Below are 24,226 nucleotides of genomic sequence, written 5' to 3'. Positions count from 1 at the left end.
TATAGTCTAATTAGTTTTTCAGGCTAGAATCCTCCATAGCTATATCTTCCCCCAAATCTGTCTTTTAAGTGTCACACCTTCCACAACAGAGTCATTTCCATGTTGTTAGAGAGCAGGGGGACCAGCAAAGTTGCACCCAGCTATTTTTCTGGCTCTGGATGAGTTGGGAGTCCTCAGGGACTGCTGGGGGTCCTTAGGAGATCCCTGCAGATGACATGCTTTTAGTACATCAAGCTACAGGAAAATAGATAGAGATGCTCCCACCTGATACCACTCCTTCCCTCTACTTTCAAATGATGGAAATAGATGTGTTAGAACATCTGCTTTACTTAAAAAGGAGGATTCTGAGTATGGATTTTGATTGCTATGCAGTGCACTCCGTAAAGGACTCTAGCCTCTCCCCAAAATGAAAATGACTTGTAATCACAAAATTCTAACCATTTTATTTTTCAAAGACATCTTGGATTTTACAAGTCAGTGAAGGCGCATGTGTAGCATTAGGCTTCATGTGTAAAGAATGTGAAAGAGTGAAGAGAAGCTCATAAAAATGGATTTTGTACCACATGGTTCTGCTCTAAAGATGCTCAGCCCATAGCCTGATATGGTACACACCTGGAGAATGTACATCAACACATTTTACTGTTTTTATGATAGCTCCGTTGCTTTTAAAGGCAAGAGCTTTTTAATGGTTGGAAATGAGTCTGCTGATATTTTAATTTTTCATTTATCTGCATTTCAGCAGGTGTTCACCTTTGCATTGTAAATTAATGGAAAGGATGTAATAGGACAGACATTTGGAAATGAATAAATCATGCTAATACTGGAATAGTTTGCTTGTTTGAAAGGAGTATCCAAGCAACAGTTTCAAATAGACATGAACCTTGTGGTGGTAACTCCAAAGCGCTACAATTTTGGGTTATCAGATAAGTAGGATTTGCTTCAGAAATCTGTCTTTCGACCTTTCAGTGAATTAAAAATTGTATTTGTAAGTGTCTTTGCACCACATAAGGTCAGAGCTCATAAAATTCATTTGCCTGAGGAAATGCCCAGTTATGAGTTCATAACTACAGTAGGGGATGCCAGCCATCGTATTAGAATCTATTCAAAGACTGTGAGAAAACAAAACAAAACAGGGGCTTGAGAGCTTTTCCTTGTTGGAGTTCCCAGACTCTCAAAAACCCATTTCTCATTTTCTTCCCTTTTTCAAATGTTTTTCCATCTTTCTGTAGATATAAGTTGTTATTTTACAGAGCACGAGTTGCTATTCAATACGCTGAGTATGGGGCAGCCCCCTTTTGCTCATGGTTTCTCAGAATCCAACCCTTTATATATAGAAATTGTTGATTGCATTTAAGATGGATTCTTATATTACTGTAGATAGCTTTGATGAATATTATGCAGATATAATTTCTTTGCTGTGTAAGTCATGCAACTGCGTTAATAAAAGATTTTATGTAAATAAAAGAAGAAAACACATCAAATAAAAGAAATGGATGGAAACCTAAGAAAAATGGACGGTGTCAGAATGTATATGTAAAGCTAATATAAAACTGTAATGCACCAAGCATACATGACACCCTCTGCCTTATTACAGCAGCTTTCAAATGGTGGAAGTTTTTCTTTTCTTTCTGTTTGTTCTTCCAGAGTGAATTCTAAGAGCTATGCACAAAGTTTGGATGGTGGAGGAGTAAGGCATAGTCTTTCTGATTGTAGCAATAAAGGAGACAAGTAGGGAATTCACTAGGGGGAAAAATGGGGCAAAAAGCAAAACTGCATTATTTTTCTTTGGCTTGGAGGTTAATGTAATGTCTATTTGCCTGGTGCTGATTAATACCACAGAATTATAGTGCTGTCATTCCACATCATTTGAAATTCTGGGATTGGTACTTTAGGGATTTTTAGAAGACTCAGACAGATAATTCCCCTAGAATCTCACCAAATTATAAATCCTGACAGCTAAAAAGTGGAATAACAGTGCTATTAATTCTATAGTGTGGTCCTCTGGTCACCCAACATGGCAGCCAATGCTGAACAGTGTTGTTTATGCAGCCTGACATATCTACCCAATTCATAGGACTCCAATGATGAAAATGTCTAACTCTATTAATGAATTGTTACACTAGGGTCTTATTAATCCTATAATAGGATCTGATTATGAGATCACATATTACTACCACAGTAGACCCCTTTCCTGGAAATTCCTTTTAAAATGGGAAAAAGAACTGTGATGATCAGAGTGTGATGTAATAACTGAAGAAATAATAATGCTGATTGTGCATTATGGGGGGAATCCAGACTGACTGAAAGGTCCCAGATCTAATTCCTGTCCTTTACTTTTTATACAGGGTTAAAATATTCAGACCTGGGGTGCTGGTATAAAAGTTCTCTGTTCATACCAGGAGCTGACAAAAATATTATTGGATAATCAAAATGTGTATGGATCTCCAAAACAAAATCAGAAAGAACAGGTGTGAGATCTGGGACTTTCTAGTCTATTAAATCAGTCTCAATGTGCTGATAGTAGATTATATCATTGTTCTGTGTTTGGCTATAGGGACGTGGGCTGAGGCTTCTCATTATGCCCCCCTCCCCACTTTCCATTAGTCACTACATTGCTAAGCATTGGAGGGGAGTATGTGGTAATTGCATGAGGTCAGTAGAGAATTACAACCTCTACAAAGAGAAAAAAGGTGGCCTATATTGAATCTATTTTTTTCATGTCAGGAACGACTTGAGAAACTGTAAGTCGCTTCTGGTGTGAGAGAATTGGCTGTCTGCAAGGATGTGGCCCAGGGGATGCTCGGATGTTTTGATGTTTTACCATCCTTGTGGGAGGCTTCTCTTATGTCCCTGCATGGAGCTGGAGCTGACAGAGGGAGCTTATCTGCGCTCTCCCCAGATTTGAACTGGCAACCTTCAGGTCAGCAACCCAACTTTTAGGTCAACAGTCCTGCCCGCACAACGGTCTATGCCATTATAAGTCACAGGATTCCAATCAACATTTCCAAGCTCTGCAGCAGTGGAGCCCAGAGGAGTTGGGTATACACACGACTCCTCATTAAAAAACAAGTGGAGCCAAAGATGGGGGAAGGGAGAGGATGGATCCTGATGGAAGGGAACAGAAGCTGACAGTTCCCTCTGCTGCCCCCTGATTTCCCCCATGCTTTACAATTTCCCATTATCATACTATAATTGTGAAATAAAATAAATATCCCTGTAGCCATTTTCATTTATTCAGATTCTTTGTTCTCTTATACCTTTTTTTTTGGGGGGGGGGGGGGGGGTTAACTATACATCAATGGTTCCCAACCTTTCTTTGACCAGAGACCACTTGACCAGGGACCACTTTGACCAGGGACTACTCTCCAACATCAAGGGCTTATGAACCAGCTTTGGTCAACTTTCAATTCGGTTTGGTTATTTGGGGTGCTGATTCAGAAAACTGCATTGGATAGACCACATCAGCTCTAGTTTCTGATGCAGAAACTTTTGGCATCCAGTAGTCGCCATCTGCTCACCCACAGAAAACCATATTTAATAATCTAGAGCTGATGTGATCTATCCAATGCAATTTTCTGAATCAGAACCCCAAATAACTCCAGAAACAGACCTAAAAGCAACGACACCAAGGCACTCCCGCTTCCAGGTACCACATGAAACAACTCTGCTCAGAGCGAGGGAGGAGGAGGAGAAGCAGCAGTCAGGAGGCTTGTTATTGAGCCTTTTATAGGCAGTCAGCCTCTCCCCTCCCGACATCCCCATTGCCTCAGCAATATAAGAGGATTTCGTGAGACCAGTCACTTTCATTGCAAAGGTGTAATAATGGTGAGGCTGCAGACCATATTTTAGTTCTTGGGGACTACTGGTGGTCCACGGACCACAGGTTGGGAACCACTACTATGCATGGATTTATACTGTTCTTACAATTCTAGAAGTTTTCCAGCTATCATAGATTTAAAGAAACGTCCAATTTCTGTAGTATGGATCCTAAACATTGGTTGCATCCACATTGTAGAATTACTTAAGTTTGATTTTACAAAATCTTTAGTATTCTTTCTCAAAGAGTGCTGATACTTCACCAAACTACAATGGCCATGATTCCATAGCATTGAGTCATAGCAGTCAAAGTGGTGTCAAACTGCCTTGACCCTGCAGTGTAGATGCACTCATTGTTTGGAAGTGAGGAAAATTGGAGAGCAGAATTTATTGAATCTCCTAATCTCAAAAACCCTTCATGCAGTTCATATAACCACAGCTATTTGTGAATGAGTGAGTTATCTTCTGGCTTAAACATTCTAATACTTCAGTCCTGAGTACCAACAAAAAACAAGAAGTAGTTTTGCAAAAATACAAGAGAACTAGTTGGGAAATGTAAAATCTATTGGCTCTTCACAATTCCTTTGCATTTATTTAACTACACTACTACACAGATATTCATAGCAAACTAATTATGATATTTTGAAACTGAGCACTAGGCTTGTCCGATCGATGGAAAAAATGTTTCAATTCTCGTTTCTAAAGTAGGGGGTGCCGGTGCTTCAATATAGAAATTATTTCCGAATTTTTCACCCAAAATTTTCGGATATTTCCAAAAATTCATAATGATTCTTAATGTTTCTAAAATGGCGGACGCGCATGCGCAATCGCCAAAAAAAAAAAGGAAACCGGGGGGGACTTTTACAGGGCTCTCCCACCCTCATTTCTTGAGCTATCCTCATCAAATTTGGAACAGTGGGAGATCACATTCAACACTCTTGGCTCAACAAATTGCAGAATGTTTCCTGTCTCCTATGATTTTTGGCAAATTTTCATAACTTTTTATAATACACTATTTTTCAATATTTGAAGAAACCTGTTCCTGGTTTGAAAGTCTTATTTCCTGTTCAATTGGGTTCTTATCACTGTAAAAGTCCCTCTTCTACTTGTGTAGACTTTGGATTAGAAACGCAGCACACGCCAAGCAATGCCTTGGCAGGAGTGCCACTGTCCTTTGGAAACTATAAATTGCCTTTGAACCTTTTGATCAATGGTGCCAATGGCTGACCTTGTGATTGCAAAAATGAAACTCTGGCTGAGGACTTTGGATTAGAAATGCAGCACACGATAAGCAATGCCTTGACAGGATTGGCAATGTCCTTTGGAAACTATAAATTGCTGTGGACCCTCTATTGAATCAAATCAATGTCTGACTTTGTGATTGCAGAAATACAACTCAGCCCAAGGCTTGGGAATAGAAATGGAGTGTGAGGGAAGCAATGACTTGGCGGGTGCCCCACGTCCTTTGGAAACTATTTCTTCCAATGTACCCTTTAGGTTTGAAAACAATGTGTGTCTTTGTGATTGCTGCAATAACACTCAGCCCGGGGGCTTGGGATTACAAATGGAGCGGGAGGGAAGCAATGCACTTGCAGGAACGCAGACGTCCTTTGGAAACTATTATTTTCAAGTTCCCCCCCTTTCAGGATTGCAAAGAAGGGCTGATGTGGTGATTGCTAAATTCCAAAAAAGAAAACAGAAAGGCAAAGGGTCTCCCTCAGGAGTAGAAAAGAAAAGCACCCCAAGCTCTGCACTTGCAGGAACGCAGACGTCCTTTGGAAAAAAAAATCCCTAAAGCCACAGCAAGGACTCTGCCACAAGCCCCAAGCCAATTTCCCCAGAAAAAACCACAATATCGAACCAGACACTCTACCCCCTATAGCCAGAACAGGCACTTAGCCCTCTCTCCCCCAAGCAAGCAAGCAGCTTCCCAGTGCGCGCGAACCACCCTCTCTCCTCGGTATTCTAGCCCAGAATGGCTTGGCTCGGTTGCAGAGGGGATTTTTATAGAGATCCTCCACGTGGACGCGGAGGACGCTAGCCCCCACCTTTTTCAGCCATCGTGGAAGTCTCTGATTGGCCAGGGAGCGGTAGCCATGTTAGGCTGCGCTAGGTTGCAGAAACAAAACAAAACAAAAAATTTTTAAATATTAAAAAAAACAAATTTTGGAAGGAAAAAATTTAACGAAAATTTTACGACACAATTAGAGAATGGGCCAACGCTGGTTCGAATTACATTGCCAGTTGCGCCCAGGGAAAACATTTCAATACTCGGTTCAAAAAGCGAGAACAATACGAAATAATTACGGAAGGAGAATTATAACAAAAATATGGACAACCCTACTGAGCACGTGCCAAAATGACAGTATAATCACTACAGTTAAAAATACATTTACTTACATTGCCTCTTTTTTTTAGAAAGTTTCTAATGTAATTGATAATGTTAGTTCTGTTAATTAATAGTCTAATTAGACTGGAGAGAGGCAATAGCCTATAGTGTGTGGAAGAGATTCTTACACGTATTCTGTAAATAGTCTTTCTGAGCTATCTTATAAATTAGCTAAACCTGAATCAATTTTGATGTATTCTATATGTTGTGTATTAAGTGAGATAGGCAAGGTCTCAACTTTCAAAAAAGTCTGGTACATGGCAAAAATCTGCATTTCTTTTAGCAAACAGCAAGAAGACTGTTGGTTCATTCATAACTGAATATGAAATAACCACTCATGGGCTTTCAGAAACAACCTGGAGGAGCAAAATCTTTTGCTTGACAAAATTCAAGTGTGCTTTTTTGAGATACCACTATAGCAAAGACTCATTGTTATAGGGATGATGGGGATTGATGAATGAAATGTCTAAATCCTAATCAAAAGAATCCTGGCATCTATGCTGCATCTATGCTGCCCCACTGATCTACTCAGTTCAATAGAATAGATCCATATTCTTGCAAGAGCTAATGAGGTCTTCAAAGGTCACTGTAGTGTCTTTGGAACCCACAAGTCAGAGACCTGTAAATCTAGTCTCAATGGAACAGCTGTGTTGTTTCCTAGATCTACTCTCCAGTTATAATCTCACAATATCTAAACCACAATAAAATTATTAGTTTGCTTTCTGCCTTCTCAGCCCATCCATGATCTTGGGTACATAAATATAAACTGCACAATGAAGACTGCCATAAAACACTATTCATTTCATGAAGTGACTCACTTTTTACTGCAACCATAAGCAATAAGAGGATTGTGATCTTTGGGAAGCATAAACCAAAATGAGGGAACATTAATTTCCAAGGCTATTTTGTGGCTCACATAGTCCCCAAGCACACATCTCTGTCACTAAAAAAAATTAAAAGAGAAGAGAAATCTCTGGTTACTTCCTATGATGAACAACAGAGCCAGATGACATGTCCAAACTCCAATCACAGATCTCAGAATGTGAAGACAGGGGACAGGGGAGGCGGGACTGACGATGAAATAAATGATAGAGGTTTAACAATTCAGTGACTTAATGGGAATTATAGTTCAAGTGTCTAAGAGAACAGGTGAGAGTTCATGGAGAACTGAAGATAGCCACAATTTGTGACACTGATAGAAGTAATAGCTTGCTAAACTGAAGCCATGTTCTTTGTTCTTATGTTTCTATAAGTGGTCCCCAAGAATATAAATATGGTCCGCAGCCTCCCCATTACTACACCATTGCAATGAGAGCAACTGGTCTCCCGAAACCCTCTTAAAGTGCCAAGGCAATGGAGATGTCGGGAGGGGAGAGGCTGACTACCCACGAAAGGTGCAACAACAAGCCTCCTGACTGCTACTTCTCCTCCTACTCCTTCCCTCTGAGCGGAGCCGTTCCATGAAGCAGGGGCACTTTGATGTCGGTTTTTAGGCCTGCTCCTGGGATGTGGTCTATCCAATGCAATTTTCTGAATCAGCACCCCAGATAACCAAACCGAATCTAAAGTTGACCAAAAACTGATTCATAACCCTTTTGGTACTAATGTTGGAGCGTGGTCCCTGGTCAAAGGGATCCCTGGTCAAAGTGGTCCCTGGTCAAGTGGTCCTTGGTCAAGAAAGGTTGGAAACCACTGATTTAGGGTATTATCAGAATCTTTGTTTCAACAGTATGGCAGGTAGATTGATTCAAGGAAGCAATGGCCCTGAGTTTGAAAGACCTGAACAGAACAATTGATGATCACATTTCTTGGAGGTATCCAGAAATCAAACAGCACCAGCAGCAGCAGCAACAGCAGCAGCAGCAACAACAACAATATAATCATCAACAACAACTCTTAGATGAGCAAAAATATGACTCATATGAGGGTGGGGGATATTGTGAGTGTGGGTGCTCAAGCTCCTATAAACTACACTTTTTGGAGCACCTCCCCAAAGTGTTCAGGCATCTTGGACACAAGATTTGGATATAGCTGAGTTCCTTCAGGAGTTATCAATAAAAAGCATTCTGAATTATCAATAGTGTGCACACACATACAATTTAAGACATTGTTGTTGGGCCCTCCTGCAAATAAAGAATGCAACATATGTTTTGTATCCATACTTGGGAGTAAGCTATAATATTCTTTGGCAACATTTTCATGTTAGTTAGATTTTCTTTGCTTCAATTGGTTGCTGTTATTTTAATACAATGCATTCTGTGTTTTCATTGTGTTGTGAGAAAAAGGATCTACAAGTAGGCAGAATAAATTATGACCTGTGTTGATTCTCCCAACCTTAAAAAGAGTTCCAGGTCCCCACATGAAAACATGGCAAAATTGTCTCCCATGCTTCTGTAGGAGGTTGGGAAGCATTTTGAGTTCTCCCCCTACAAAAGAAAAACAAAATAACATGGACGAGCAGTGCAGGGTATCACTCCACACTCTGGCAATTCCTTCTCCCTGCCATTGAACCTGGATGTTTACAAAGTGTTATATTTCCTAAGGGGAAAATGACTTACGTTGTAAGCAAGAGAACATCTCTATCCAAATTACAAACTGTCACAACAATGAACCTTCAGGGTGATTTCAATGTATCACATTATTTGTGGGAATAGATTTCTATGACGTCTATGTGAAGTTGTTGTTGATAACATAGTGCCTCTCCTCTCAGGCAATAACTGTCATGAATGCTACTAAGAATGATTGGAAACAAATGAGATGATTGACACATGTAAGTAAAGTGCCAGGCTAATGTAATAATAATAATAATAATAATAATAATAATAATAATAATAATAATAATAATAATTGCAAAGACTCTAGCACAAGCCAGTCAAGGTGGTCCCAGTGGTGATCGGCACACTCGGTGCATGTTACACCCCAAGGCTGTGAAGGCACCCTGAAAACCACACTGGAGCCAGTATTACAAGCGAAGCAGTTTATTGAGGAATATATATATGTATATGCAAGCAAGTAGCGTAAAAGGTCAGTATAAAGAATAGTCCAAAGTATAAATCTTTAACTGTTCAAATCAAGTCCAGTAAAGTCTCTCAATTGTAATCCACAAATGGAACTCGTTAGTTCCAACAAGAAGTCAGAGTTAGTCCATAAACGCCATCCAAACAGGGTCAGCCAGAAGTTGCAAGGAACAGGAACAAGATGCTGCAAATCCACAAACTGTAATCCACATGGGAAACAGCCGCTGAGGAATCGTGGAATCGAGGTTAGCAAGGCAAGGTTTACTCGAGAGTCACAAGGCACAAACACGACTTGGAGATCCTGAAACCAGGCATGGGAACAAGGCAGGGAACAAAGCAAGGAGCAAGAAACTGGAACATGTAGTCCTCTCCCAAGGATGGCAAAGTTGACACCGCAAACAGAGCAGGGAGAGAGGCACCTTTAAGAAGTTCTCAAGGCCACAAGTCAATGAGAGTTGGGACGCGCAGAACTTCACATGGGAAAGTTAGTCATTAATGCACCTGAGAGCCAACCTTCGACTCCGTTTCACCCCCTCCCTTTGACTCCTTTCCTTCACAAAAGATTCCCTCCAATTAAAAGCAGTATCCTCCCCTGCGTCAACAATATCTGGTAAAACCAACCTTGACTGAGGATCGGAATGCTCGCCAATTAGTGGATTCCTTGGCTCTACAACTTCAGGCACCTGCAAAGGCATTGGGTTTTGATCCAAGTCCTGGATGGGTCCAAAATCTGAGTCAAACTCTGAATCAAACTCTAACTCCTGCTGAAGAACAGGCCGTGAGGGCTGAGTTACAACAGTGCAATGCCTAAAGACCTTGGCCTGCACTTAAACACAATCGGCACTGACAAAATTACCACCTGCCACCTGCAGAAAGCCACCTTACTGGGATCTGCTGTTATACCCCAGCCACCTTTGGCTTCTGAACCTGATCCAGAAATGAACTTTGACCAGGATGAAGCTTATTCTGACTTTTTACCTAGTCCACAGAGCTCCTTTCAGTTACAGCTGCCGGATGTTGATAGCTCGGATGATTCCTTAATTGGGAGAGAAAGTGAAAATATTATTCCCATGGCTGAACCAGATGTTCTTAGTTCCCCAGAGAATGTGTCCTTCAACAGAAGGGAGTTTCTGCATCGCCAGAGATCTGAAAAACAAGGACTCCGCAGGAGTAACCACTTGGCATCTCAAGGGGATAATGGATAGAAGGTTTTCCCTTGAAAACCTTTAGGGAGTTTGGCTTCTCTGGTTTGTGATCAATTTGGGTTCCATAAAGGTGTTTTACACTGTGAACACTTTGTGGTGTCAACGTTGCTATTTCCTGAAAAGGTTCACCGACTCTAGCTCCTGCTTCTTCCAAGCCAAGTTTCCAGATCTTGGCAGCCAAGCCAAGCTGCGACTCCCGAGTAGACCCAGAGTAAGTCTACTTCCTTGTTTTGTTCCTGAACCAAGTTTTGCCTTAGCTTCATCATGTTCCTGCTTTGATATCAAGAACTTTCTAGTGACTTTGGACTTTGTTATTCAGTATTGCTCCCTTGTTGTTCCCCGCTCAAAAACTTTCCAATAGTTTTGAGCGTGTTTCGGTTTCTGGACTTTGGACAATAATATTGGACATTTCCTCTCAATTTTTTGGACTAATTCATACTTTTTCATAAAGGACTATTTTCTGCTCAACCCTCCCACCTATTCATTCCTGAATTTATAATTGTTTTAATAAAGATATTATATGATTATTGGTCTCTGTCTGGTTTCCAGGAGCTTGAAGAACCAGGATTGCTGTGGGCATTGGCATTGATCACAGAATGGAGTCCCGGGAGTCAATCCCTACAGGGCCAACAACTTGCTTCAGATAAACCCATTACCCACCACGTGTTTTAGGGCCTATGTAGAAGGGTCCTCCGTGGGGAATTTGGGCAAGTCACTTAGCCTCAGAGGAATGAAAATGCAACCCCTCTCTGGACAAATCATGCCACGAAATCAGCATCATAGGGTTGTCAAACGTGGGAAACAAATTAAAGGGACGCAACAACAAGTGCCTGCTGTGTGATCTGGATTTTTAAAACTCTTCTATGATCTAGTATTTATGTTAATGCAGTTAAAAGTTAATGCAGTTAATGGGGTTAAAAACACCTCTCTTTAGACAGGGCACCTGTGCATTTTGGCACTCCCAAAGTAACACTTCCAATCAACCATCTTCACTGCTTTTTGAAAATGTCTTACGTTGGGGGTGTTTTGTGGGGAAGCAAATTTCTGTTTTGGGTGTATTAGGGTAGTTTGGTGACAAAATATATCACCTTCTAAATATTATTTGTTTTATCCTGGGAGGTTTTGGGGAGCTTCAGTGGCCCAACTTTGGGGTCCAATGGGAGGTTGTGAGCCATGGACTGAATTTTGCCCACACTCATTGTAGACAATTAGAAAGCAATGAGTTGTCTGTTAAAGGCTTATGTATTTGTTCTTAAACATTAATGTGGAAAAACATGGGGAAGAAAATTGCGCCCTGTGCACTAGGGAAAAAAATAGCAAATCCATTTTCCACAACAGACTTTTACAAAAGAGCACATACTCAGATAAGGTAAAGTGAGCAGCTGAAATTGCATTTTTACATGAAAATAACTCAAGAATACTTCAGCATAGCTCTTCCATTTGCATCAAAATCCTCATATCAGTTTCCATTACATTTTTGTGTTAAATGGGGGGAAAGAATGCTAAACAAAACCCTCATAATAATGAAATCATTTTGAAAGAACAAATGTTCAGAATGCCACCCATAAACGTCTCTCCTGAAATCCAATGACTTTTCAATTTTTTTTATTCCTTTAAGGCTAAGGAAGATAACCTCTCCCTCTCTGTGTGGTGGTTTTGAGGCCCAGTTCTGTCCCTATGTCCCCAGAGTGGGCTGCTTTCTTCTCATCATAGCTTATATTCAGTGTAAAAGGAACTAAGTTTATAACTGCTGTGGGGGTCTTGTTACAAGGGTGTAAGACTTATTTGGCACTCACAGCTATCTTTTATGGAATCTTTTTGGGTCATTTGAGGGTGAAATTTGTGGCCCTCCTCACTTGATATTTACTTATTAGTAGCACATGCTTTTAGGAAAGTTCTGGGGAAGCATGCAGCCCACAAAAAATAGCTACTGGGACCAGGGCCATAGCCAGACAAAATGGCGGTGGGGGGGGGGGGGGGGTTGAAACCTTTTTTTTAGTGAATCATGAATAGTAGTTCCATAATGCAAAAATAATTTAGAAATCAGGCTTTATCGATAAACTTCACTGGACTCTTAAGACAGATAAACTTCAGTGGACACTCATGGGGATTTGATTAATCAATTAAAATTCATGAGTAAACCAGTTTTATTTTAAACCTGAAAAATTTCAGGGGGGGGGGGTTGAACCCCTAACCCTCCCACCCCCTTGGCTACAGCCCTGACTGGGACCACACATGTCCAAAGACTGTACTTTCCCCATCATTGATTTAAGAATACTTAAAATAAAAGTGCTTCTTATCAACCAGGGTGCCCTTCAAATTCACGGGAACCCCTACTGAATGGACACTCTTTCACATGCCTCCCAGTGGACTAATGTGCTGTAATCTGTGTTGAAGTAGCCATGAGCTTCTGGCAATATATGTAACATTGCCCATAATGCCTCTCAGATAGCCACACTTCATGATGTTTGGGGTGGCTGTTGAGGAACCCAGGTTTTGTGTGCAGGAGTCACAGCAGCTGCCAAATGAATGGGAGAAGTGATACTGAAGTAACACTGGATGAATGGCAGCAGGGGGAAAATATTTCTTTGCTGCTATCATAGGCTTTTCAATGGACTCTGGCGAGGCTGGATCAGACTCACTATGAGCCATTCATGCTCTACACTTGTAATTGATTTTTCTTTCCTAAGGCTCTTTCACAAGTGATATTTCAAAAGTAACTTCATATTGTGTCATTCCCTAGTACTGTGCAAAGTTGCAGCCACTAGGTATGGAAGTGCAGGCATACATGGACTCAATATCCATGGCTTCATTTACTCATGCTGCAAAAAATATTTCCCCTGGAAGTGTTTGTGCTGCTCCCTAGGTCCTCCAGTGCTATTCCAGTCCAAATACTCTCAAAATATAAGGCTTGCTATTATCTGCAACTTCAAGTATCAATAGGGATTTTTAATTCAATAAAAATAAAAATAGGGGTTTTTTGGAATGTATGCCCCACAAATACACAGATTGTTCTGCACTTAGTGACTTAGCAGCAAGCAAAAGCCAATATCCGGATCACCTTTAGAATGTGGGGGAGAGACTAATGTCTGGAATGAGGTTACTACCCACCTACATATATACTATTTTCATGTTTAAGATAATATATGAACACTCCTAGAATGACCCCAGTGAGTGACAGCAACCAGGGAAGTGGCATTTAAATGAAGCTTGTAAAGAAAATTCACTTACCACAACAAATGGATATATGACAAGTAGGTGAAAATTCCTCTGAATGATTAGCTCAAACAAGCTGCAGCATGCAGTTCAATTAAAACTACCAATTTCATATAAATGAGAGTTGATCCATTTTATTTGCTATGGAGACCCTCATTATCACATTGAGGTAGGCAAAACTTAATTAAAGCCTTTAAAATATGTTTACTATGAGGCACTAATCAATCTCTTATTCTAATGTCTTCCCTAATGCTTTTGGTAATGTTATCTTGTTTTGTGTACTCTATATGTATATGAAAATGGAAATAGGGGAGTGGGGGAAAGCATTCATTATGCATAATGATTACAAATTCGTCTCCAGTGAAGTCTTATGCAAAGTTTAGATAGACTTCAATGAAGTCAGAATATTATCCAGACTAACACAATACATTAGCAAGTCAAGTGTGTCAAGATATTGCTTTGGGTGACACACAAAGGCATCCACATTTTGGCTTCTGATGCAGTGAGGCTGAATATTTTGGGTGGGTGGAAAGCATAGAGTGAAGTGGAGAGAGATCAAACATATACATTGGGGATTCTCTATGGACAAAACCACTGAAAGTAGAATTAATGTTGTTTCTTTTGCAAAATAGACGCATTCAGGGAAACAGCTTCAAAGCAAGGCAATTTGTGAGAGAAACCTACTAAAACGATGCTTCTTATGGTTCTGTGATCATTGATACATTTGAAGATCATACTCTGCATACTGTATTTTTAAAGAGTTTGGGTTAGATCAGGTCCTGGATTTGTTCTCATACTATGAGAAAAAGAACCTAAGTGACCTATACTGACATGTTGATGTGCCATGCCCAACTGCAATGTTTTGCTTTCTGTACACTTTAATACAAAGGGCTCTTCACATATCACAATAAAGTTATGGCATTGGCTGTGTCTGAGGAACTCCATCCTAATATATATGACAATATTTGATAATTACAACAGATCAGGGAGTGTAAAGAGAATGGAAGCTACCCTCAACTTTGGTTTCAGTAGAACCAAATGGAATTATGACAGAACTCTTACCTATTTGGGACCACCAGATTGTGGTGACAGCAGCAAACTGGGGACTAGTTTCAGATCTTTTACTGCTTGAAGGGAAGGACAAAATGCCCACATACCACCTATCATACAAAGCAGAAGAACTGTCCTAGGATGCTTCTGCCTCGGTTCACCCATGGACCTCCACACTGCCCATCATACAATGTAGGGCAACTTCCGGTGGGGCTCTGTGGGCAAACTGGAATGGCAGAGTGATGGGAAGCTGCCACAGCCAACATGGAAGCTGCCCTGTGTTCCGTTAGGACTTTGGCAGAGTGGCAACACTTTCTCACATTGAATGGGAAAGCATCAACTGGCAGCCGGAGCATTGGGATTACCTGCTGTCACCCAGATGTGCTACGGAAGCTGGCGAATCATGACACTGGACCTTGTCAATGTGATGAGGTATATATAGTCTACTGGGAACTAGTGCTTACTTCAGAGCTGGTAAGTGCACCTGTAAGCCACTCTGAGTACCCTTAGGGGTGAGAAGAGCGGGGTATAAATATAGTAAAAAAATATTAAATAAATCATTTCCCCCTATACACATGTCTGAGTGGAGCACCAGGCTAGCTTCAAACTATATGGCACAGAAGAAAATGTCTTGAGTCCTCCAGATAACTGAGTTCTGTCCTCCAGCACCTCTGTCCAAGGGGTTCAGAATTGTCGCCTGTTCCATCATTAAAGTAGTTGCTTCATTTTGTCAAATGGTAGAATTGCCTCTGGCTTTTCAGTGCCATTTTTCCAGTGAAAAATAATGGTTCAGTAGTTTTTTCTTGAGTCAGTGTGGGCTAGTGGTTTGAGCTCTGGTATAGCAGAGCTGAAACCCATAGAGAAACCTTGGCCAAGTTCCAATCTCTTGGGGGAAGCAAAGGAAAATCCCCTCTGAACAAATCTTGTTGACAAAAATCTATGAGTCACCTTAGGATCATCTCAGCTGAAAAAGACCTGAAGACACACAACAAGAAGAAGCTGCTCATTTACTCTGTGGGGAAAATATAAAGGCTCCAACCATGGCATTTCAAAAGTTAGGAAAGAAAGTTGGCGTTAACCACCTCTTAAGCATCATAATCCCTGAGGAATTTTCATGGTTCTCCCACTATCAAAATCTGATTTCCAATTTACCAACTTTCAATATTTCAGATTAAAGCCAGTTCAGTCCCCTTCATTCCAAAGATGGCAGTGTGCTAAACACTTTCTCTATAAATAATTTCAATTATCTGGGAGATAATCAAATACTAAATCAGCAAACATAGTTCATTGACATTATAGTACTTTTCTCTAAATGCCAACAAAAGCAGCACAGTGGCTCAAATCCAGAACCATTCCTAGATTAAATTATTCATTTGGTGGCCACGGATTGGAAGGGGACCATTGATTGAATGTACCATCAGGATGTTTTAAATGTTCTTCTTAACCTTGGGAAATATAGCAGCAATTAGTTCTTTGGGGTGACTTATTTATTTGCTAGATTTATACCCCGCTCTTCTCACCCCAAAGGGGACTCAGAGCGGCTTACAGATTATGGCAAAATTCAATGCTGCATTATACATATAAATAATAAATGTAACATTTAAAATTTATAAAACAATTAAAACATATAAATGCAATAAAACAGATTAAAAACATAGTTTCACAATCATGCTCCCCCCACAGGCCAAACATAAACCTGCTAGTAAAAGTGATCTTATGTGTTATTACCACGGGGTAAAGTGATATAAAGTGTTAGTGTAAAAGGCTACAGGATTAGGGTACAGGTGCCACAATTTTAAAACACAAGATCTTAAAATGCAGGAGGGCTGAGGTTCAGATCGTGAAGTAAAGTATTTGATATCAATACTTGTTCTGTCTCCCAGGGGTTTGATTTGCATTGTCTCATAGTTGTAGGAAATAGCACCTTTTGCATTTCTTTCAGGGCTGTTGCAGATTCTGCAGCACCCTGATAGTTAACCATTAGCAGAGTTTGTTGCCAGCTCTGCAAAGTCTTTGCTGCTGTAGGCTTGCAAAATATCTTTTTGTTCGGGAGACCACCCCTTTTCCTGGGGATGAAATCTCCATTTTGAGAAGCCTTTTTGCTTTTTACAAAAGAGAACTCAGATGTGCTTGTGTGGCCAGGCAAACCAGTTCAGACAAGCCATCGTAAGTACTGACCTCATGCCTATAAAACTAATGCTGAGTTCAGATAGGGGAAGACCTGCTCTTTCCAAGACAGCAACTCAGCACTGGGGCAAAGAATATCCCAGGATTTCTTTGCCATTGGAAGAAGCTCTAATTACTTCATCTCCAAGCTAGTTTTGAGCTTAGATAGTGAAAGACCTGCTCTTTTTGATATAGCAGCTCAGGGCTAGGGTACAGAGGATCTCAGGATCTCTTCGCCTTTGGAAGACGTTAACCCAGCAACAAAGGGGGAAAGCAAGAAAGGAATGTCTGCAAGGTTTCATAAGTTGACTATTTGTATTTGTAACCTCAACAATTTGTGCCAAGTCTGCCAAGGACTTTGAGAAAATAAAATCTTGTTTGATTGTTCAACTTGAAGTGACTTTGGTTACTGGGATTCCTGAGCTTCAAAGTAAGGCCCCCGCAGTTCACCCGGGCAAAGAAAGAAGCACATCTTAAAGGTGCCTGGGTGTGACAGCATAATACTCAACGTCCAGTTTAGAGTGGAATTCAATGACCAGACCAGAATGATAGAAACGACCCCATGCTGCAGGCCAGAGCTGAGGAAGGCAGCAAAGCTAGATGGCAAATACTCAGGCCCCAGGGTCTTTCTTGTAGTAGGGCCCAACAGAGCTCTCCCAGGCCTCTAGGTCAGTCATTATATGTTCTCATCTTGGAAGCTGCTGGGTCAGCTGGATGGAATGAGGGTGTGGCTGCAGGTCTCCTTGTTGGTAAGCCCAGGGCTGAGCAAAGCTGGATGGCAAATACTCAGGCCCCAGGGTCTCTCCTGCAGCAGAGCCCAACATAGCTGGGCTATCCACAAAGCTATTCCATGTAAGGTTCAGATTTGAAATCAAACCTCAGATACAATATACAGATATGAAATATGCAATTGTGAATCAACTTGCAAATAAAAGGGCAACCTACAAACTCTGGACCCTTCCAGACAAGCCCTATATCCCAGGATTCCTGTTTTAAACTGGATTATATGAGTCCACACTGAAAGATAATCTGGGATAAACAGAAAATCTGGGAACAGATCCTGAGATATTGGGCCTATCTGGAAGGGCCCTCAGAATAATCCAAATTAGGCAAATTCCCAAATTTAACAACTGGGATTAATTATATAACTACAATAAATATGTCATTGTTAAGTACTGGTCTCCTTCCAGCTTTTGCTAGCTACCAGAGGCACAGCATTTCTGAACTTGTTTAGTAAACTGAAACCATAACATTATTTTTTCCATTTCTCTTTCTTCTGTGGTTGCTTCATTTGTGGTGGGGATGGATAGAGATGTTTTTGTTTGTTGTTGTTACATGCCCTCAAGTCAAGAAGATGGTGATCCTGTCTAAGGTTTCATAGAATCATAAAAACATAGGGTTGTAAGAGAAAACAAAGGGTATCCGATCCAACCCCCTGCCATCCAGCCTCTGTTTCTAAAGACGTGATTGGAACCCAAAGAGTAATAGTTTCTGTGCTAGGCTTCTTGATTTTTATCACTAGCATTTTCCTGTAAAGAAAAGCTTAGGCAGAAAAAAATAATTGAAGGAAGTCCCAAACCAGTGGGACTGCACTGATTTCACAGCAACCTTTAGAAATCTAACAACAATGTTCTGCCTAATTAAACATCAACTTAATATTGTTTTATCAATTGTTCTCGCAACTACTTGATGCAAATTAGATTTTTGAAAATCAGATTTTTAAAGATCTAGCCACTAGTTCTAATGTCAATTAGAATTATGGCCACCCTAGAGAGATGAGACACTTTACAAGCCGAGATACACATGAGAGTTTCTGATGTCACCTGCTTTTAGTTGTCCCTTGCAGAGTAATTTAATCAAACAAACTTATGACTGTGATTTCTTTGGATGGAAAAATGTGTGATTATTAAATGTTCTGTTATTTGCTTGGTTGCCATAGTACTGGAGACACAAAGGCAGCTCCTCGGAAAAAATGGGCACCCTATCCAGACAACGCCATTTTTGGATGTGTGTCTGATAATATGCTCCTCACCTTGTTATGCTTTTGCTTCAGAATATTTCTACCAAGTTGTACAAATTACATCACACTTTTATCATTTCTCTTCTTTCACTCCCTCCCTCCCATCCTTCCTTTTGCTTTCCTAGAATGATAGTATCATTGAGCTGGGAGGGAGCATTGAGTCATCAACACTTAGTGCAGGATCTCCAGATAAAGGAATTCTAGCAGGTAGCTGTCCAGCCTTTTTTTTTTTTTTGAAGGTGTCTAGAGAAAAACACCCCACCACGTCTTGAGGTGATTTTCCACTGTCCAACAGTTCTGCCAATGATTAGGATAATAATAATAATAATAATAATAATAATAATAATAATAATAATAATAATAATAATAATATTTCTAATTTATTTCTATTTATATCTGTCTAGAAGGTCAGGGGGCAGAGGACTCTTACAAGTAAAACAAGCAGTCAAAGAAGAAGAACATGCCCTGGCAGAATATGTAAAGCAAAGTGAAGAACCTGCTTTGATTGAAGTAAAAAATCAGAAACTCCTCAAAGCACAGCAGACAAAAAACCAGTACAAGAAAGCCACACTACAAACTAGAGCTGACAGCTGGCACAACAAAACATTGCATGGAAAGTTCCTTGACAAAATTGAAGGAAAAGCTGATAAGGAGAAGACCTGGCTATGGCTCACGAATGGGACTCTGAAGAAGGAGACAGAAGGCCTGATCCTTGCAGCCCAGGAGTAAGCAATCAGGACAAATACAATTAAGGCCAAGATCGAAAAATCAGCTGATGACCCAAAATGCAGACTGTGCAAGGAAACTGATGAAACCATTGATCAAACCATTAGCTGCTGTAAGAAAATTGCACAGACAGATTACAAACAGAGGCACAACTGTGTGGCCCAAATGATTCATTGGAACTTATGCCTCAAGTACCACCTGCCAGCAGCAAAGAACTGGTGGGATCACAAACCTGCAAAAGTATTGGAAAATGAGCACGCAAAGATACTGTGGGACTTCCGAATCCAGACTGACAAAGTTCTGGAACACAACACACCAGACATCACAGTTGTGGAAAAGAAAAAGGGTTGGATCATTGATGTCGCTATCCCAGGTGACAGTCACATTGACGAAAAACAACAGGAAAAACTCAGCCGCTATCAGGACCTCAAGATTGAACTTCAAAGACTCTGGCAGAAACCAGTGCAGGTGGTCCCGGTGGTGATGGGCACACTGGGTGCCGTGCCAAAAGATCTCAACCGGAATTTGGAAACAATAGACATTGACAAAATCACGATCTGCCAACTGCAAAAGGCCACCCTGCTGGGATCTGCGCGCATCATCCGAAAATACATCACACAGTCCTAGACACTTGGGAAGTGTTTGACTTGTGATTTTGTGATATGAAATCCAGCATATCTATCTTGTTTGCTGTGTCATAATAAAATAATAATTTATTTCTAGTCTGCCCTCTCTCCCCAGAAGTTACTCCTGATATAAATCAAAATTGACTGTTCTATGACATAAAACTATCAGACCTGATCCATCAAAATATAATCTTGTTGTAGTTAATGGGCAACATTTGTTTTTAAAAAGTAGAAAGGCAACACATTTCTTTTCATTTGTGGGTGTCTTATAACATTTGCGATACTGTTAAATGTGGTTATCTCAACCCCATCAAATCCCCACGATGTATTTACTGTTTGTTACAGTTCTCATGTTGTCTTCTTTAAAATGATTTTAGGTCACCTTTTTGGGAAGAAACCAAGGCTCATCCTTAAAAAGCGTGCTTTGGTATTTATAAATGAAAGAAAAATAAGATTTACAACTATGTTGTGAATATCACATTGAGAAGGATCAGTAAGAGAGCCTATGTTCTGAACAGAGAAACTTCCAACGCTGTTTCTTAGCGTTGCCAATGAAAAAGGATGAGATAACAAATGAAGCTGGAAAGACGTCTGCCTGAGGCTATGGAGAGTTGTCATCAGAGTTGTCAATGCAAATAAATCTGATTGGTATAGAATAGTTTCCAAATTCTCTTGAAAAAAATCCTTGTTTTATTTATTTATTTGCCATATCCCACCTTTTTCTACCCCTGGGGGGCACTCAAGGCAGCTTACAAATGGCATTACATAGTGCCTAAAGCATAAAACATGAAATAAGATTAAATTAAAATTGAACATACATAAAAACATAGTTAAGATACAATCCAATGTTGAAACACAACATCTAAAGGCAGAACAGCTGATGGTCTCTCTCCTCATACGGATATGGGACCTCATCACATTTATTTACAGCATTTATATTCCCCCCTTCTCACCCCGAAGGGGACTCAGCGCGGATCACATTACACATATAGGCAAACATTCAATGCCTTTTAACATAGAACAAAGACAAGACAAACATAGGCTCTGAGCGGGCCTCGAACTCATGACCTCCTGGTCAGAGCGATTCATTGCAGCTAGTTGCAGCTGGCTTGCTCTCCCGCCTGCGCCACAGCCTGGGCGTTAATTAGAGTATGGGAAAAACATAAAGTAAGACTATATGACAAAATTCCACTCTGGTTATCCCCAATTGAAGCAAAACATAAAAGAGAATTAGGAGTAGAAAATTGGCTTACATATCAACAAATTCTTAAAAAATCGGAAAATCGAGAATTAATAATAAAGATGTACGAAGAAATTAAACAGGAACACCAAAAGATAACATGGTTTCAATATTACCAAATTAGGTTTTACACAAAGATCAGGCCCATGGGAAGTAATAATGCAAAAGGGGAAAAAATCATTAGGATACTATACCAGTTACTATTACAGTGGTCAACAGAAGAAGAGCTGATTAAGGATTGCCAAGTAAAATGGGCAAAAGATGTGGGACACAACATAAATTTAAATCAATGGGAAGAAATTTGGAATAAAAAATTAAAATTTACCACAGCCATAGAAATACAAGAAAATTGGTATAAAATGCTATTTAGATGGCACTACACCGCAGTTAAATTAGCCCAATTCAACAAACATATCTCCAATAAATGTTGGAGTGCAGTAAGGAAATTGGCACTTTCTTCCATCAATGGTGGAAATGTAAAATGATTAAAGATTATTGGAAAAATATACATCAAGCAACAAAAAAAATTACTACAAGTCAACCTCCCGCTCTCATCTGAAATGTATCTGCTCGGCATAACAAGCATGAAACTGAATAAAAATCAAGATAAAATGCTTTTTCTAATTGGAACAGCAGCCAGATTAGTATTAGCTGAAGTTTGGAAACAAAAAACATACCTACTACTGACAAATGGATTTTAAAACTGTTTGACATAATACAAATGGACAATCTGACACAGAAACTAAGGGAAGAAAAGGAGAAAACAGATTGGGCCGGCTTTAGAGACTTTATTCGAAATGGCAGAAATACACTTACAATAGATTTATCTGACATTTAAAAATTTGAAACTTAAGGAAGGTAAACCGGAATGTACAATGGAAGAAGTTTGATCTTCTGAACAGTAAACACCTTAAGAGGACAATGGGAAGTTTTTACAGTTTTTTCCTTTTTCTTCTTCTCTTTTTACTGTATATATATATATATGTGTGTGTGTGTGTCTATTTTTCCATACTTTCTCACTATCCCCCACCAATATGTTTTCCTCACTTTCATTGTAAAAATCACTTTTACCACAATAAAAATTATATTTTAAAAAATCTGTGCAAGAAACATACAAAATTTTGATATTAAAATTAGGGTTGAGAAACCAAGAACAAATGAGAGCTGTCACATGGAATTGGTTTAGACATCACTGATTCTGTGGAGGTGTTTTGCTTTCAAGGGAATCATCCACTGAAATAGGCAATCGGATGGAGCTCATGGATCCAAGCTTCTCTGAGATCTTCATTGTTAATATATAGATGACATTGTTGAGTTGCCACAGCTGACATTTCAGACTTAGTGACTCACACACGATATCGCTTGGAGCAACTTGATAATGTGGGATGAAATTACAGTGCAAGGATAGGTCTAATATCTCAGAGGAAAGTTTCTATCTTTGTCAAAGTTAGTATATATTATTGGACCTGTTTTTGCACGCTGCTTTGAAACACTTATCAAGCCCTGACACATTTGTTCTTTGTACTGTTTAATGGTCCACATAGTATAGAAAACAAACACAGTATCAAATCTGGAACTTGTTTTCAACTGATAGCCCCCATAACATAGGAAAGTTACTTTTTGGGCTCTCTAAATCCTCAACAAGCCTGTCCAATGGTGGCTATATATCTTCAGGAAAACTACAAGACTGATTGATGGTACTGATGATTCTCCATTCCTACCTTTTTAAAATGATGATCATTTTGCTTTTTCAATTTCTTCGATATAAAATGAATATTTAGAGAAAATAAATATGTAAAATAAATTAACTCATTGTCAAACAAGATTATCTAACATGGGGGCAATCCACTAGGCATTGTTTAGCACTAGTGGTTGACATGCTTTGGTCCTCCAGGTGTTTTGGACTTCAGCTCCTACAATTCCTAACAGCTGGTAAGATGACTAGGATTTCTAGGAACTGAAGTCCAAAACAACTGGAGGACCAAAGGATGGGAACCACTGATTAGCCCATGCATTATTGCATTAGGTTTTCTGATGTTAAAGGTAAAGGGAAAGGTTTCCCCTGACGTTAAGTCCAGTCGTGTCCGACTCTGGGGGTTGGTGCTCATCTCCATTTTTAAGTCAAAGAGCTGACGTTGTCCATAGACACCTCCAAGGTCATGTGGCCGGCATGACAGCATGGGACGCTGTTACCTTCCCGCCGGAGCGGTACCTATTGATCTACTCACATTTGCATGTTTTCGAACTGCTAGGTTGGCAGAAGCTGGAGCTAACAGTGGGCACTCACTCCGCTCCCAGGGTTTGAACCTGGGACTTTTCGGTCTGCAAGTTCAGCATCTCAGCACTTTAACACACTGAGCCACCGGAGGCTCCATGTTACGAACTGGCATTTCCCTTCAAAGTGCCAATGACCTTATTTGTTCCCATTGTTTACTGCTGTCTTATTTGTTCCTGCAAATTTGCTTTGGGCTGGGAGCCAAATGCTCATAAACTTGCACCGGTCCATGGACCAAGACTTTGACTAGTAGAAGTTTAAATGTATGTGCCTGGTGAAGTGTGATGGGGTGTATGTTAAGAGTCTACAGGCTAGTAATGAAATTCAGAATGATGTAAGAGTTTCCTTTTATATTTATGGATTAAACCTTTGGGACTCATCCAGAACTCTGTCATTCAAAAAATTAAGTTCCTATAATTTTTATTTAACTTTTTGACAAATCAGAACATATAATTTTAAGTATGCTTGCTTGCCATGTTT

General features: G+C 40.0%; 1 protein-coding gene across 2 annotated transcripts in view; it reads left to right on the top strand.

Moving 5' to 3' along the window:
- Positions 1-3,223, top strand: part of oxtr (oxytocin receptor) — a 28,326-nt gene extending 25,103 nt beyond the window's left edge. For both annotated transcript variants that reach the window (XM_008117007.3, XM_003224891.4), the window contains exon 3: positions 1-3,223. This exon is cut by the window's left edge and continues 492 nt beyond it. The gene's annotated coding sequence lies outside the window, so the exon portion shown is untranslated.
- Positions 3,224-24,226: the final 21,003 nt, after the last annotated feature.

This window comes from Anolis carolinensis, chromosome 2, assembly GCF_035594765.1.
Source record: "Anolis carolinensis isolate JA03-04 chromosome 2, rAnoCar3.1.pri, whole genome shotgun sequence".
Classification (NCBI taxonomy): domain Eukaryota; kingdom Metazoa; phylum Chordata; class Lepidosauria; order Squamata; family Dactyloidae; genus Anolis; species Anolis carolinensis.
This window is presented reverse-complemented; position numbering and strand designations above follow the sequence as displayed.